Consider the following 16,772-nt stretch of genomic DNA (forward strand, 5'->3'; position numbering starts at 1 on the left):
CATCCTGGGAGGAGCGGGAGGAGAGGACAGGAGTATGATTAGCACATGCTGTGGGGTGTGGACCAGGGCCAGCTTTCATGGGAAGTATCACATGTATGAACTCGTCTAATCATGGTAGCCCTTGGTGGAAGAAAAGCATCCAATTTTAAAATGGAGATAGGGAGTTACAGTGGACTTTGCCGCAGCCCCATCCAAGTGAACACCAGGGCTGGGGTCCAGTTGAGGACTCCTCTGGTATTCCTAGTGCTCTCAGACACAAATGTGACATGTCCACTTGGAACCTCCAATCATGGCGTCTCACCCTAGGGAGCACCAGGGGAAGAGGAGGGGCTAGGAGCTGGTTCCTAGGGGACCAGAAAAGCAGGGACTGAAATTTCAAGAAACTTGGCCATGATCCTGAGGAAAGAGATAGATAGGTGGTGGCTTTTCCTTGCATCTAATTTATAGGTGGAAGATAGGATACAGTTACTACTTCAGATCAGGGCTGACCCCCCAAAGGAGGTTTGAACCTGAAGAGCCCCTGATACAGGAATCGGGGAGAGGTGGCATCACAAATGCTTATGTGACCCTGACGTCTTCTATTCTTGAAGCCACCCCTAGAGAAGGTGTACCACATAACAGAGGAGAGGCTGTGACAATTTTTATGGAGACCATGATAGAACTGACTGAACCGTGAAAGGGTACAGTGCCGCAAAGCTGAAGCCTGGGTACCAGCTTCCCTAATGCCTACTGAGAAGCCAGAGCAAGGCTCCTCAAGGCCATCTGTTCTCCAGAGATTTGTCTTAGGTTTTACTGCTGTGAACAGACACCATGACCAAGGCAACTCTTAAAAGAACAACATTTAATTGGGGCTGGCTTACAGGATCAGAGGTTCAGTCCATTATCATCAAGTCAGGAAGTATGGCAGCGTTCAGGCAGGCATGGTGCAGGAGGGGCTGAAGTTCTACATCTTTATCAGAAGGCTGCTAGCGGAATACTGGCTTCCAGGCAGCTAGGATGTGGGCCTTAAAGCCCACACCCACAGTGACACACCTACTCCAACAGGGCCACACCTTCTAACAGCGTCACTCCCTGGGCCAAGCATATGCAAACCATAACACAGGTTTCCTCCATCAGTGGCTCAACAAGTTAGGTTCACTCTTTCTACTCATCTCAATGCTAGCAGTATACATGGATGTGTCTTTGCTAGTGAATAACAGCAAAATTAACTTATATAAGAACTTCTGCCTCATTCCCAACTACATAGCATACATGAGGTAGACCTCACCCCTACTCTATGTGAGTTAGAATTAGCTTGAGGTAAAAGAGTATCCTATATCTTCACCAGAGTAGAACTAAATGGCTTCTTTTTTTAAGAACCCATTAAAAGCTCATGAGATGAAAGAGGGGCTTGTCAAGGTTTGAGGGAAACAATCTGCCTCCCTCTTCTGTGGATGCTGTGAGAAAGGCTTCCTTTCTTCCCCTCGGTGATAAAGTGTAATGATGCAGGCCTGGAACTATTGCAGATGTCTCAGCAACGTAAGGCACGTGGTCTCTCCGAGATGGAGCGCAGCGAGATTGAAGACGCAGCTGTCACCAATGCCCAGAGAAATCTGAGTTCCTGGAGATACTGGCTCCGTGTCAGGTGATCTCTCTCTTGAAGCCTGTCTGTGCTGTGACTTTCCAATAGGTTTTCAGTCTGAGATATTGTCGATTCTTTGACAACTGTTGACCTGTGAGAATAGTAAGTTCTTTCAGTTTAAGGGGAGCATTGAAACCTACCTATGGTTGCTTAAGACAATTCAAGGTGGGTCTTACTCACTTGCACCTGAAAGATTTCTGTCCAATAGAACCTAGACCTAGGACTCCTGCTCTGAGGAATGAAAGCACATCACACTCCTTAGGAAATAACTGTTGCACAGAACCTGTCTCTGATGCTGCTGCTGTCACAAGGAGGAAGATACGCAGAGAGGGCCAGAGGTTTTCAACTGGGCGGCTTCCTCTGGACCCCACTCTGATAGCTTTGGGGGTGCACCCTCAAGAGTCTGCTGCAGCTTGAGTGGATTGAGATTCAAGCAACATCCAGCTCCCACTGGCAGAGGGGAGGGAGTTGGTGTTCAGAGCAGTGTTGAAGGAAGAATTCTTTCTTTTCAGGCTCCAGCAGACCCAGAAACCAATGCCTTTCCATAGAGAATCCACCAAAGGATCTCAGGTTGCAGACACTTCACCTTTCTCTTCATGTTCTCTCTGCCCCGTGTGTGTGTGTGTGTGTGTGTGTGTGAAAGAGAGAGAGAGAGAGAGAGAGAGAGAGAGAGAGACGGGGAGAGAGACAGAGACAGAGAGACAGAGAGAGAAACAAAGGTCAACTTTGGGTGTTGTTCTTCAGGCTCTGTGGACTTTTGTTATTGTTTGTGTTGCTTTTTAAAAAAATCATTAATTTCTATTGCGCATGTATAGGTGTTTTGTCTACATGTACGTCTGTGCACCATGTGTGTGCCTTGTGCCCGAGGCGGCCAGAAGAAAGGGTATTATATCCTCTGGAATTGGAGTCACAGACTGCTAAAAGCATTATGGGAGCCAAGCCTAGGCCCTCTATAAAAGCAACCAGTGCTCTTAACCACTGATCTGCCTCTCCAGCCCCTACTGTATTTTTTTGAGATGGTCTCTTACTGGGACCTAGGGTTCACTCATGCTAGTCTGACTGGTCAGCCAGTCCTAGGGATCCACCTGCCTCTGCCTTCCCACGAGTGGGGTTTCAAGGGCTTGCCGCTGTGACTCACTCTTTCATATGGGTACTGGGATCAAATTCTGTGCAAAATTCCTGCATGGCAAGCCTTTATAGCTTGAACTTGAGCTGTTTAAAATGAGTTGTTTATGGGGATGACTAGGGAGATTTAGCTGAACTAGGCAGGACAACTGTGAGCGTTATGGGCTGAAAGATGCCTTTTATAAATTCACAACACAAATGAGATAAACTGGCTTTTTCCTGCTTGTGCCATGCAGCTGGTTTCTCACTATGTGTACTCTAGGCTAAACTGGAAGTCATGGCTAAGAGCTCAACATACTTGTTTCATCAGGCTCTTGTCATCAGTAGGGAGAGAAAACATGACAGAATTTGCATTGAAACGACCGTGTGGTTTGTTTTGTATTCAATGTGCTCAACTGAGAGCTGGCTAGGTACATTTCAGGGCAATTCTGGGCTGCTGGGGTAATGCTCAAAGGGGCTTTATTTACATCTTTGTCTCTTTAGCTTGTCCTTCCAGAGGAGCTTGTCGTCTCAGGGGAGCATCATGGCAGGTGACACACTCATGTTTCTGTTTGACTCTTCTCAGGGGGACTGCTCCAGCCTCCTGGCTTCCCAACAGTCTAAGAGTACTCTCAGTGGGTTGCTATGGCGGGAACCTCGCCAACGCTCAGAGCCCAGACTGGCCAAATCAAAGACCTCACTTGCTTGTTAGTCTCTAAGCGGAGACAGCGTTCAACAGGACTCATTGATTTCTCCTTTCTAGTCTCTTTCTTTTCTAGGAAAAGTTCCCGTGTTCCTCACTAAGCCAAGACAGACAAAGGACATTTTAATCCTTTAGTGAGCCCCATGTTGGGTAACCACTTTCATTGCAGGGGTTAAAGTTCACGTAGTGATCACAGCTTGTAAAGGCCATGGGGGACTGAAGAGTCACGTTCTGATCACTTCTCAATATTTACCTCTCTGGGAAGGAAAGTCTTGTCCCGACAACTGTGTCAGCATTTAGAAGCAGAGGTTGTTCTCGTGGCAGCTCTCTCTGTTCCCCTTAAAAGACTATAGGAGCTGCCTAGCGCCTTGCACCAACTAGCACTGCCTAACCAGATCCTGATTCTTGTGTGGGCATGAGAAGTTTTGTGACATACCATGTGAGTCAGAGCCAAACCAAAGGATTTCTCATTCGCACCATCTGTGTCATGATTTTGCCACTGAAATATGACTCCCCGTGATATGAAACCTTTCACTTCGTACAAGCAAAAGAGAATGAATGATTCATCCCTTATTTATTTGTTGTGTGTTTATTTAGGGCAGTGGTTCTCAACCTGTGGGTCAAGACCCTCTGGACGCCCAAAGGCTCAATGAGTGTTTCATATCAGATATTGTACATATTAAATATTTACGTTAGCAAAACTAGGCTATAAAGTAGCATCGGAAATAATGTTATGGTTGGGAGTCACCCCAACATGAGTAACTGTATTTAAGGGTCACAGTATTAGGAAGGTTGAGGACCACTAATTTAGAGGGTGGAGTGGGTTGATGGGCCCCATTGCAAATCATTTCTCACAATCATGAAAGGTAGAATAGCAACCAGGATCTACCTCCTTAACAGCCCCGGGTCACAAGTGGGATAAAGCTCATGCTAATAAAATAGTTGATAGATAACCAAGCCTGCTTTACATGCCAAATGAATTCAGTTAGTTACCTGAGGGACTGATGTCTGAGTCATGAGCTCCTGAAGTCAAGGATGTACTTTCAAGGTCAAGGGAGGAGCTGATGTCTATTTATTGATTTGGGTATGGGGTATTCATTATGGCCGACTAATATTATTGGGCCAGAGTTGGCATTTATTACTTCCCAGTGGTTCATTTCCCTATCTAGACATGCCCAAAGAGGAATCAGACTGTGATAAGAAGGCCTACAGGTGAAGTCCTTGAGGCACTCAAAACAACGCACAGATGTCCGTAGAAACTCACAGGTAACACCCTAGCACTAAAGATATCACTCACTTTATTTGCAGTACTTGCAGTTCAGAGAAAAAGCCTTTTGGGTTCAGATATCATTTTAAAGAACCTGACTCAAGGTTGAACTCAGGTTAACTAACAGGCTGGTACCTAGCACCAGTTTCCAGGCTACTCCCCACCCTCCAACCCCCCAACAAGACCCACATCCAGCAGCACCAGTGTCCAGGTTATTCCCCAACAAATCTGCACCCCCCAGGATACAAGCCCATCCCTGACACTTCACTTCCCAACAACCACCAATCAGGAGGAAAGCAGAAGCTAAGTTTGTGGTTTGGCTCCCAGCACCAGCCAATTATGTTAAAGGTCATAATGGCTCCCTAATCAGATGTGCCCTAGGCTAGAGAGCCGCTTTTTATCTCTATAAATGCTTACCTGAAACTAGACTCAGGGCTCCACCTTCCTGCTGGGTCAGGATTGGCGGGCAGCCCAAGCTCAGGCTTGAATAAAGAGACACTAATGCGATTGCATTGGGTTCAGCTCCTTGGTGGTCTTTTGAGGTTCGTGACCAGGAAACTCTCTTTGCTGGCTAGTTTATGTAGTGTTGGGAGGTGTTATGAAGGCAACCTGGGGAAGGAAGACACCAGTCGTCCTGCCCAGTGCTGGATCCTGCATGCTATATAATATTGACTAGTTAGGCATCTTGTGCCCGTTGGTGTGATGGTAGCATTATAGTTATGGTTGTAACCAACTACTTCCTAATTGGATTGACAGCCTGCTCCACAGGAAGAATTCCATGTCTGCCTGCTACTGGAAACTTGACTAAAATCCCATGACTGTGGAGTCATAACCCTTAGGTAGGAATCTACTGTTTTTGTTTCAATAAATGTTCATGATGTCAGAGTGTCCTCTGGATGTCTGTGTCTATAGCCATGGATCTATGCTGCATTTAACTTAAGCAAAAAAAAAAAAAAAAAAAAAAACAAACAAAAGGTGGAATTTACAGGTGGACTTTCTGATGGACAGGAGTCTTCTGTTCTTTTAAACACAAGTTGTTAGTACTGTAATAAGACATTACCCTTATTATGGTTATGTATTAAATATTGATGAATTGTTATGATTTATTAGATAGACAGTATTCAAAATAAGTACACTAGTTTGCTCAGACTGACATCATAAAATATCACGAACTGGGTGACAGGAGCTGCTGAATTGTGCTCCTCACAATTCTGGAGGTTAAAAATCCAACCCTGGGGTGTCTGAGGGGTACCTTCCTTCTGAGAGCTTGGAAGGAGAATCTTCTCTGGGCTTCTCCCTCTCCAGCTTCAGGGGTAGCTGGTACCTCATTCAGTTTCTCTTTTCAACTTCACATGGTGTTCTCACTGGAAGTGCATCTGCATCCAAATTTTTCTTTTCAAAACTACTTTCCTTATTTTGTGTGTATGAGTGTTTTGCCTGCACATATGTTTGTGGACTGGAGGGTTACCAGAAGACCAGAAGACAGTATCAGTTCCCCTGGAACTGTAATTAGATACTTGTGAGCCGCCATGTAGGTACGAGGGATTAACCCTGGGTCTTCTAGATGAGCAACCAACAGTCTTCACCACTAAGCCCTATCTCCATTCCCCAAACTTTTCTTTTTAATAAACACACTGGTCATACTGAATTAGAGTCTGCCCACTCCAGCATGACTTCATCTTAGCTCATTACATCTGCCATGGTTGACCCTCTTTCCTAATCAAGTTACACTCTTGAATTATGGGGCCCGGGAAGAGAGCAGGTAACAGCTCTACATATGGACTGTATGGAGGTTCCAAGTTCAGCCTACCAAAATGACTAAACTTGATATCAGGCCAGGCATTCACAGGAACGTCTTTGCAGAACCTGTTTTGTTTGTTTCTTTTGTTTCTAATTTATAAACTTTTAAAGCAGAAAGGCAGGGCTAAGGCTGTAGTTGGCAGAGTGCTTAACTAGCATGCGCAAAAGCCATGGTTTGACCCCTAGTACCACATGGATTCTATTTGGTGCTAACACAATCCTCTAATCCCAACCTGCAAAGGTGGAAACAGGATGATCAGAAGTCCAGTCATCCTTAGCTCCGTGGTGGGCAGAGGCCATCCTGGAAGACCTGGTCATCTGTTAAGAAGAATGGAGGGAGGGAGAGAGGGGAGAGGGGAAAAGAGAGAGAGGAGGAAGACAGAGAAGAGGAGGAGGAAGAACATCGAAGAAGAAGAGGTAGTCGAGGGGGAGGAGGAGGAGAAAAGGTGGGAATAAGAAGGAAGAGGAGGAGCAGACAGGTGACAGCAGATGCTGGCGAGGATGCGGAGAAAGAGGAACACTCCTCCATTGTTGGTGGGATTGCAGACTGGTACAACCATTCTGGAAATCAGTCTGGAGGTTCCTCAGAAAATTGGACATTGAACTGCCTGAGGATCCAGCTATACCTCTCTTGGGCATATACCCAAAAGATGCCCCAACATATAAAAAAGACATGTGCTCCACTATGTTCATCACAGCCTTATTTATAATAGCCAGAAGCTGGAAAGAACCCAGATGCCCTTCAACAGAGGAATGGATACAGAAAATGTGGTACATCTACACAATGGAATATTACTCAGCTATCAAAAACAACGACTTTATGAAATTCGTAGGCAAATGGCTGGAACTGGAAAATATCATCCTGAGTGAGCTAACCCAAACACAGAAAGACATACATGGTATGCACTCACTGATAAGTGGCTATTAGCCCAAATGCTTGAATTACCCTAAATGCCTAGAACAAATGAAACTCAAGACAGATGATCAAAATGTGAATGGTTCACTCCTTCTTTAAAAGGGGAACAAGAATACCCTTGGCAGGGAATAGAGAGGCAAAGATTAAAACAGACACAGAAGAACACCCATTCAGAGCCTGCCCCACATGTGGCCCATACATATACAGCCACCAAACTAGACAAGATGGATGAAGCAAAGAAGTACAGACCGACAGGAACCGGATGTAGATCGCTCCTGAGAGACACAGCCAGAATACAGCAAATACATAGGCGAATGCTAGCAGCAAACCAGTGAACTGAGAATGGGACCCCTGTTGAAGGAATCAGAGAAAGGACTGCAAGAGCTTGAAGGGGCTCGAGACCCCTTATGAACAACAATGCCAAGCAACCAGAGCTTCCAGGGACTAAGCCACTACCCAAAGACTATACATGGACTGACTCTGGGCTCCAACCTCATAGGTAGCAATGAATCGCCTAGTAAGAGCACCAGTGGAAGGGGAAGCCCTTGGTCCTGCCAAGACTGAACCCCCAGTGAACGTGATTGTTGGGAGGAGGGTGGTAATGGGGGGGAAGAATGGGGAGGGGAAGGGATTAGGGGGACGTTGGCCCAGAAACCGGGAAGGGGAATAACAATCGAAATGTAAATAAGAAGTACTCAAGTTAGTAAAGATAAAAAAAAATAATCACTGCCCACAAGAGACCCAATATCAGACCTATTGATAATCCCTCAGCAGGGGATTCCTGCTGCCTAGACACACTCTCATTTGAGCACAATTCTCACCCAGCCTTGTTCAACCACCGGAAATGTGTGATCAAGTGTGTAGAGTATGGAAGGTTAGCTGAGGGAGGGCACCCCATCCATAAGGTACACAGAAGCCATCCATGCTGGGGTGAGACTCTTCAGTGATGGGACTGTTTCAGGGTCTTCCTTCCTCAAGAATTAACCAACCCATTATCTGCCTGTGAGTAACCCCAGGAAACCCAGTGGTTCCTCAAGAGAGACTTGGGCGGAATCTTTCCTTTGTTCTGTTACTGGTACTGTATCTGTGTGAGTAGATACACGTGTGTTAATGCCTTCCCAGGAGGAATTCATCCAACAGCGTAACACAAACAGCAACGTGTTTAGAGCCATTTCAGAAACCGTTAAGGATTCGCCCAATTCCCTGACAAAATTTGCTGAACGATTTTCTTTTGAAGCTCAATTTAGCAACTCAGCTGATTTAAAAAACAAAACATTCTAATACAATCTAATCCAAAGGAATAATTTGATACTTATATGCTGATGGATGGTGGTATAAAAGTAAATTTTTTAATTAAACCATTTTATTCCCATAAGAGGCAGAAACTTCGTACATAATAATAATATTTTTCCAGTAATTTTAGACAATAAAGAAATCATAAGATATAGTAGCCCAGTATATGAGTAGGGGTGTTTGGTGTGTTCTGATGGCAAACACAGTACCAAGTGGGCATGCTGTACACTCAGAACCCAGGCTGCAGTGAGTCACCTAATTACACAGGCAGGTGTGGCCAGCAACACCTCAGACTCGGCATGCACTTAATTTTGAGTTACATTTAGGCCCTTACACATTCAGAAACATTGTTTACAACCTCCTATACATAGTGTGAAATCCATAAGGGGTTGTGCCACACATTTGCAGACTCTGGGGTTAGCCCAGGTGCAGGAGGAGCTTCCACATTCTTGGATGTTATTATTCTGTGTTAAAATGTACAGACTCTCGGGAAGGCCACGGCCAGATGGTCTGGGGCTCAGCCCTAGGCTGCCACCCTGAAGCTCCATTCTCAGGAGTTGGTAGTACCTTTAATTACAAAAAGATGTTTCCGGTTATTTCTACCATCAGCATGTAAATATCAAATTCTACCTTTGGATTGTAATATATTATAATGTTTGATTTTTAAAGCTGCTGAGTTGAACATCAAAAGCTCATGAAATTAATTTTGGCCAGGACTGGGATGGGATTCCTACCAAACTCAAAAATGGCCCCGACCACATTGCCGTTTTGTGTTACACTGCTGGATGAGTTCCTCCCAGGCACACATGAATACATATCTACTCACCACAGATACCGATATCAGTCACAGTAACGATCCCACCCAAGTCTGTTAGGAAACTATGTAACCTATATACTAGGAAACTGGTGTTTCCTGAGCTTACTCACAGGAACATGAAGAGTTACTCTGGAGGACAGAAGACCTCAAAACAGCCCATCATTGTAGAATCTCACCCCAGCATGGCAACGTCTGTGCACCTGAATGGAAAAAGTCTTCCCTTCAGTTAACTTTCTATACCCTTTGGGTGTACTTGGTCTCAAAGTGTTTACATATTAATATCAATACTGTTACTTCGTTATGCATTGTTTTATTTTTCCTTTGTATTAGACTTGAGGTCATTATAGTGATTCTTTTAAGAAGTATGTTTTGTCATTCACAAGTCCCATTTTATATTCATAATTATAAAGCAGATAGAGGAGGGAGGATATGGGTCATAGAGACCTATACAAAGGAGAACCTCTAATTGGAGCCTCCACTGAAGTACATGGTTATGAAATATTCCAGAGATCAAAGCTGTTGAGTGTTGACCTCTACAATATTTTTAGGATACTCTTCTGCCAGCCTCTTTGTTGAACCTCTCAGCTTAAGACACTGAGTGTCAAGGAGCCTTGTTGAGCCAATGGGCAAAAAGCAACCACACAGAGTCGAGATGTTAAGGTCAAAGGTCAGTTGAAGGCATTTGGTATTGATTGGTTTCCTGCTGTTTCTTACCACGGTGGTAGTTTCTTATTTAATTCTGCTTCCAGAACTTCCCTATAGACCTTTGGTAGAAGGATTAATCCCCTATGAATGTATAATCAGGTTCAGAAGGGTTCAGTTGTTGGCCAAGACCAGCTACCTCATTTCAGAAAAGCCAAGTGCCCTGCTGTCAGATATGCAGCAGGTGTTGCTGTCGGACTCCAGCGGCTCCAGGTCTTACATCTTGGCTCTTACTATTCTGCATCGTAGGTTGCGAGCATCACAGTGCCTGGTGTGCATCCTGCACTTATTTTCCAGTGCCAAAGAGCTTTATGCTGTTTATTAACAACCTTGACTCAAGCCCTCCTAACCTGGATAACAGGAAGTGAGCTCATACTTTCATCCTGCTCAGATCAGGGGCTGAACCCTGCTGTGCCACTTTCAAGGAGATTGCCCCCTCGAGCACAGATAGAAAGAGAGCTTGACAGTCTATCTTCATTTGGACCTGTGTGTGGGTGCATAAGTTACATTGAACCCATTTATGAAAGACAGTGTTAGTGGCAAATTATACCATGCTCCTAAGATCGTGAAGTCTTAACCCCTAGCATTTCATTGGGAGGAGGGTCACCGCATGTGCGATTAGTTAAGAGAAGGCCACTCTCGAACAGGGTAGGCCCTAATCCAATAAGATCAGTGCCTTTATACAAAAAAATAACCACTGAAGACTGATGCACAGACAAAACAGTCACTGGAGAGATGTGGCCACAAAGGCGCTGACACCAAGTGTTCACACCAATATTAGCAGCTGGGAGAAGAGAGAGACCTTTCCCTCAAGCTTCAGAGGGACCAGGGACAGACTTCCAGCCTGCAGAACTGAAATAAAACAATCTGTTTGCCTTGTGTTAATCAGTTTAAAGAAGTAACTTCAGGAAAGATGATGTGTGTCCGCTCAGGAGCGGTCAGATCATGAAGGACTGAATTGTTTTCATCTTACGGTGTGATTCTTACTGCCTCATTGGCCTCTTCGTTCCTGTGGATTTTAGTTCTATCCCACATTCAGAGGTGGGGGAAAGATTAAGATTAAGATAAATTAAACCAAAATTATCACTGTAAAGCAAGCGATTTTCAGGAATGCTGCTTTGTTGTTTGGCTTTCAAAGACTATAAAAGGAGCTGAGGATTTTTCCATGACTGAGGCTAATGAAAATGTGGGTACTCTCTGGTCCCCAAAGCACAGTTCATTAAAGGTAATGCCACAGGGGCAGACACTGAAATCCCATGGAAACACTCTGTAACCAGCTTCTACAAGTTTGAAAAACAAGTCTTTGGTTTTCCAAAAACAAATAGTAACTCATTGGTTGGTTGTTGCCCAGCCTACTTCCTCCCCAGGGAAGTGAGTTCATGTCAAAGTCCAGCAGGACTTTGCTGGATTAGAAGTACAGTCTGTCTGCCTTTCTCTCTTTCCTTCTCACTTTCCTTTGCACTTCTGTGCCCTTTCTCTTACAATCTTATACTGACTGCTGAATCACTTTGGCCTTTGCCACTCACTGAGCCAATGGTTGGATACTTTACCTTTTGTTAACCGGTCCTCACTTGGTACAAGCAGAGTAACACAATGTGGCAAGTCCTATAACCTAGAACCTAGGTTCTTCAACAAGCAAAGGATATTAAAAGAAAAGAAACAAATGTTGCACTTGGGTGGAGGAGAGAGTGGAAATTCTGAATCTGAAGCCAGCCTGGTCTACAGAGCAAGTTCCAGAAAAACACAGAGAAACCCTGACTCAGAAAAAAAACAAAACCAAAACAACAACAACAACCACAACAACAGTAACACCAACAACAAAAGCCCGAAGCACATTACATAAGTTGTGTTTCTTTACACCTTCACTTAGGCAAAATATAAAAACATATTTGTAAGACATCTGGAGAAAATTAAGCACAGACTGGATTCTATTGGATGATTATATCATTAGGTAAAATTTGTTGGATATGATTGGTAACTTGTTTGATATGATTGAATTATAAAGTATGTTTATGATTTGCTTTAAAATGTTTTTTGCTCAGAGTGTTGGTGAACAAGGGCATTGATGAAATATCAGTTATGGTCACAGGAGGTTCTTCCATGTTTTTGCATGTTTGAAAAGTTTAACAATGAATGTTTGTGTGTGCATGTGTGTATGTACATGCATGGGTATGTATGTGGTGGCATCGGTGTGCGTGTGCTCAGGTGTGTGTGTGTGTGTGTGTGTGTGTGTGTGTGTGTGTGTGTGTGTAGGTTGCATGTGGAGGCCAGAGGTCAATCTTGGGAATTGTTCCTCAGGTACCGTTCACCTTGTTTTTTCTCTTTATTTTTTGAGACAGGGCCTCTCTGTATATCCCTGTCAGGTCTGGAACTCACTATGTGACCAGACAGACCTGAAACTCACATCTTGCATCTTCTTTTTGAGACAGGGTCTGACAATGTCTGGAACTTATCAAGTAGCCTAGGCTGGATGACCAGTGAACTCCCAGAGATCCATCTCAGCATTGAAATCACAATTGTGCACATCCATTCCTCAACCCTCTCTTTACCAAGAGCCCTGTGATCAAACTCTCAGGCCATCATGCTTTTAAGAAGGCACGTTTCTGACCTAGCCACACTCCAGGTCCACCAAAACATTTTTGCTTATTTGTTTTGCATTCAAATAAGCAAATGGGCTTGAACTCTTTGGTACCAGCATTACAATAGAGTCACCCTTGAGGAGGTGCCCAGGCTGTGGAGCTTTGTAGGGTGTCACACAAAGACAGGAAAGTGTTCAAGTAGATTCCTAAGACTGCAGAGGTGTCTCTGACAGGGCATGGCAGATTTTTCCAGTTATAACAATCTAGTATCTTAAAGTCCAAGCTAAGAACCAAGTCAGCTGGGCTGGGATCCAGCTTTGAAACCTTTGTCCTGAGGGGAGCCTGCAGGTCCTGGCAGCTACCCTTTGCACAATGAGTCATCCTATTTTTCACCTTGTCTGTATCGACTTCCCTCTCTTGACTTGAACTCTTGTACTCTCTGTTCTGTGTGAGGACAGAGCCATGTTTTATAACACTGATTTATAAAACGGACTTCTGAAGTTTCACCTCTGATGGAAATGCTCTGACTAGTTCATTCCTACTAAGAATGGATGGGCCCTGGCTGTTGGAAGGGTCTGAAGGCTAAATCACCATAGCATGAGCACAATTCTTGGTCTTGCTCATAGAGGGAGCCAGGAGTCCTCAAAGAAGTAGCTGGTTTCATGTTAGGCAGTACGGGTACAGCATAGATATGTAGTATATTATCATGCTGCCAACTAAGTTGTTAAAAAAAAAAACATGAACACACTGAAAAAAGACATAGTTGACAGATGCTGTAATGCTTCAGGATCACATGTAGCATGTGATCTAGACAATGACGTCCGGTGATGAATTGTGAACCACCAGAGAAATATAAAAATTAAATCCATAAGGATGGCATCATTACTGTGAGGGAAAGTAGGACTCTCTGCCCACATGCCTGATGAGTGTGGAAGAATAGCAGGGGACATCATTTGCAGACACTGTGATAGCAGATTCAGACAAGAACCACTGAAGGATGTTAAGGCCAAGGGGAAGATTTTCATGATGGTCCAAATCTGGGCATGATCTTTTATGATTTCCTCATAGATGTCTAACTTGCTGCAGATGTCTCTCCCAAGATCTTTGAAATGCCCTACCTCTAGAGAGAAATAGTCAGGGAGGCCAGGCATGATGGTGCACATGGTGTACATCTTTAATCCAAAATTCAAAGACAGGCAGACTGGTCCCTGAGACTCTAAGAGAGAAGGGGGACAAAGAAGGGAGGAAGGGAGGGAGGGAGAGAGAGACACAGAGAGAGAAAAATAGAAGAAAGTAGATAGTAGGTAGATTAGGTAAAAATGTATTGACATTAAATATAACAAAAGCCAGACTGTCTTACAGGCTCTCTCTGTTCATAGGAAACATTTAAGCAGGGAGGACCAGTGTATGCAGCTTGCTCTCAAGCATCTTACAAAGACTACTGTGCTTGGTGGTAGCAAAATCGTGGAGCAAATGTGACCTCGTGGGAGTCACTGAAAAACTGGGTAATGGATAGAGGGGTATTCTTTCATATAAAGTTTTCCATAAATTTAAAATTATCTCTAAATATAAAGTAAACATGTCCAGCAGCTCAATTATTTTTTGGTATTTGAACCAGGGCCCCACATTTGATGTGTCTTGTGATACAGAAATGGATTGCTGGGAGCTGGGGGATGCCTGCTTTCATGTTTGAGGTCAATGAAATGACCAGTCATTTTCAATAAATTAGAAAAAACATGGAGCTTAGAAATCAGCTCTGGGTTTTTAGGAGCATGGAAAATATCACGTTGTAATGAAATCAGTAGGTTCTGAGCTCTACGAGGGTAGAATTGTTCTGAGATTTGCACGTCTGTCTCCCAGATCCAGCGTGCTGCCTGTTAGATAGTAAGGGTTCAGATATCTGCCGGATAAATATACAAATTATATTTCAAGCTAAGATTTGAAACTTGAAGGTACCATCTTATCAGGATTTGGAGTAATTCATGAATTCAGGTGCAAATGATTCTACCTGCTGTATATGTTTGGATATAAAAAAAAATGGCACCCCTTACCAAAGAAATTCTGCTATTAAACCTTCCAGTCTACTAGAGTCAATACAAGTCTGTGCTAAAAAGAGCTCGGAAGAAAGCTCATGCTCTGTACATATTTCTTATTCAAAGTATTTCCACGAATCACTTATCTTCTCTGAGTCTTAATTACACTCCTGCTATAAAAATGATGTGCAAAATCAAATAATGTCTTGGAGTACATTTTCCATAGAACATGATTTACTGTTGAACTGATTTTCTAGAGGATGGGAAGCCACCCTTTAAATTGCTTCTTAGAAAGGGGAGCTGGTGTGAATACCCAGAGTGCTGGCAGTAGGGAGAGTGGCCGGAGTGGGTGTGAAAGAGTGGATTTCTGAACCTGACCTACCCAGGTCTCTTGCATCATGTTCAAGTCCATGTATTTATAGCCAGTTGTAAAGAAAGGCCTTGAAAAACAGGGATACAGGTAGGACGAACAGTCTCTCCCTCTCTCCCTCTCCCCCCCCCCTCTCTCTCTCTCTTTCTCACACACACACACACACACACACACACACACACACACACACACACACAGATTTCATTTACAAAGTATATATCAGGCGCTGAATTCCTTGAGATTTCTATCAACCACTGAAGATGAAAAGCTGCCAGCACCTGGGTGTGTGTGGGGGTGAGGAAGAGAGGAATGTAGTTGCAGGGAGAGCAATCTGTGAGCTTGTGAGTGACGCAGGCGGTGTGTTCCAAACCCAGCAGAGCCCGGGATGAGAGGCCAAGCAAAGACGAAGAATTCAAACTTGAAATGTAGCATCTAAAAAAATAAAAATAGGGGCTAGGGATTTAGCTCAGTGGTAGAGCGCTTACCTAGGAAGCGCAAGGTCCTGGGTTCGGTCCTCAGCTCCGAAAAAAAGAACAAAAAAAAAAAAAAAAATCACTCTCTTGATTCCAATTAAGAGCTGGAGTTGGCCAGAGTCAGAAGCCTTCTCACGCACATTGGTGTCATCAGAGTCCAGTCTGTTACAGATTTACCTGTGATCTGAAGCCAACTTGCAACACAGGTTAGGTTGGTGCAACACAGGAGATGTGTTGGAAAGCAGCGAGGTGTTGCCTCATTCTAAACTCCAGGCTGAAGCCGAGCCAACGCTCTTATAGTACCTGCCCATTTGCTCTTGGCAATGCTTGACTATTGAAACCCAAGGAGCACTGAATTTGGAATCAGCATTTAAATGTGGGTTTTCCCTTTAAATAACCACGTGACCTTGGACACTGAGTCATATGCTTCTTTTTTTTTTTTTTCTTTTCTTTTCTTTTTTTCGGAGCTGGGGACCGAACCCAGGGCCTCTACCACTGAGCTAAATCCCCAACCCCCATATGGTTCTTTTGAGTCCAGTTTTCTCCATTTGTAAAACAATGAGCCACATGTACTAAGCGACACTCTGTTGAGCAAGAGGCGGTTTAAGAAAATAAGGGTAACATCATGTGTGTGTGCGTGCGTGAGTGTGCATGTGTGTGCTCGCGTGTGTGTGCTCGCGTGTGTGTGCTCGTGTGTGTTTGTGTGTGTGCGTGTGTGTGCATGCATGCGTGTGTGAGTGTGTGCGTGTGTGCATGTGTGTGTTTGTGTGTGTGTTTGTGTGTGTGTGTTTGTGTGTATGCGTGTGCATGTATAAGTGTGTGTTTGTGTGTTTGTGTGTGTGTGTGTGGTGAAAGGGATCTCCATGGTTAAGAGCATCTGCTATTCTTGCAGAGACCCAGGTTCAGTTCCCAGAACCCACATAGCAGCTCACAAACATCTGTAACTCTAAATCTAAGAGAGAGAGAGAGAGAGAGAGAGAGAGAGAGAGAGAGAGAGAGAGAGAGAAAGAGAGAGAGAAAGAGAGGGAGAGAGAGAGAGAGAGGGAGAGAGAGAAAGAGAGAGAGAATATCTTGTACTTTCCTCTTGCATCTGG

The 16,772-nt window shown here is 44.2% G+C and overlaps 1 long non-coding RNA gene across 1 annotated transcript; it reads right to left on the reverse strand.

Annotated features, from left to right (window-relative positions):
• Window positions 1–826: 826 nt before the first annotated feature.
• LOC134482966 (uncharacterized) lies at window positions 827–16,009 on the reverse strand. The gene is made up of 2 exons (XR_010059747.1): window positions 15,691–16,009; window positions 827–1,712 (listed from the first exon to the last, which is right to left on the reverse strand). It is a non-coding gene; the product is annotated as an uncharacterized LOC134482966 (long non-coding RNA).
• Window positions 16,010–16,772: the final 763 nt, after the last annotated feature.

This window comes from Rattus norvegicus, chromosome 18 (assembly GCF_036323735.1).
Source record: "Rattus norvegicus strain BN/NHsdMcwi chromosome 18, GRCr8, whole genome shotgun sequence".
NCBI classification, from domain to species: domain Eukaryota; kingdom Metazoa; phylum Chordata; class Mammalia; order Rodentia; family Muridae; genus Rattus; species Rattus norvegicus.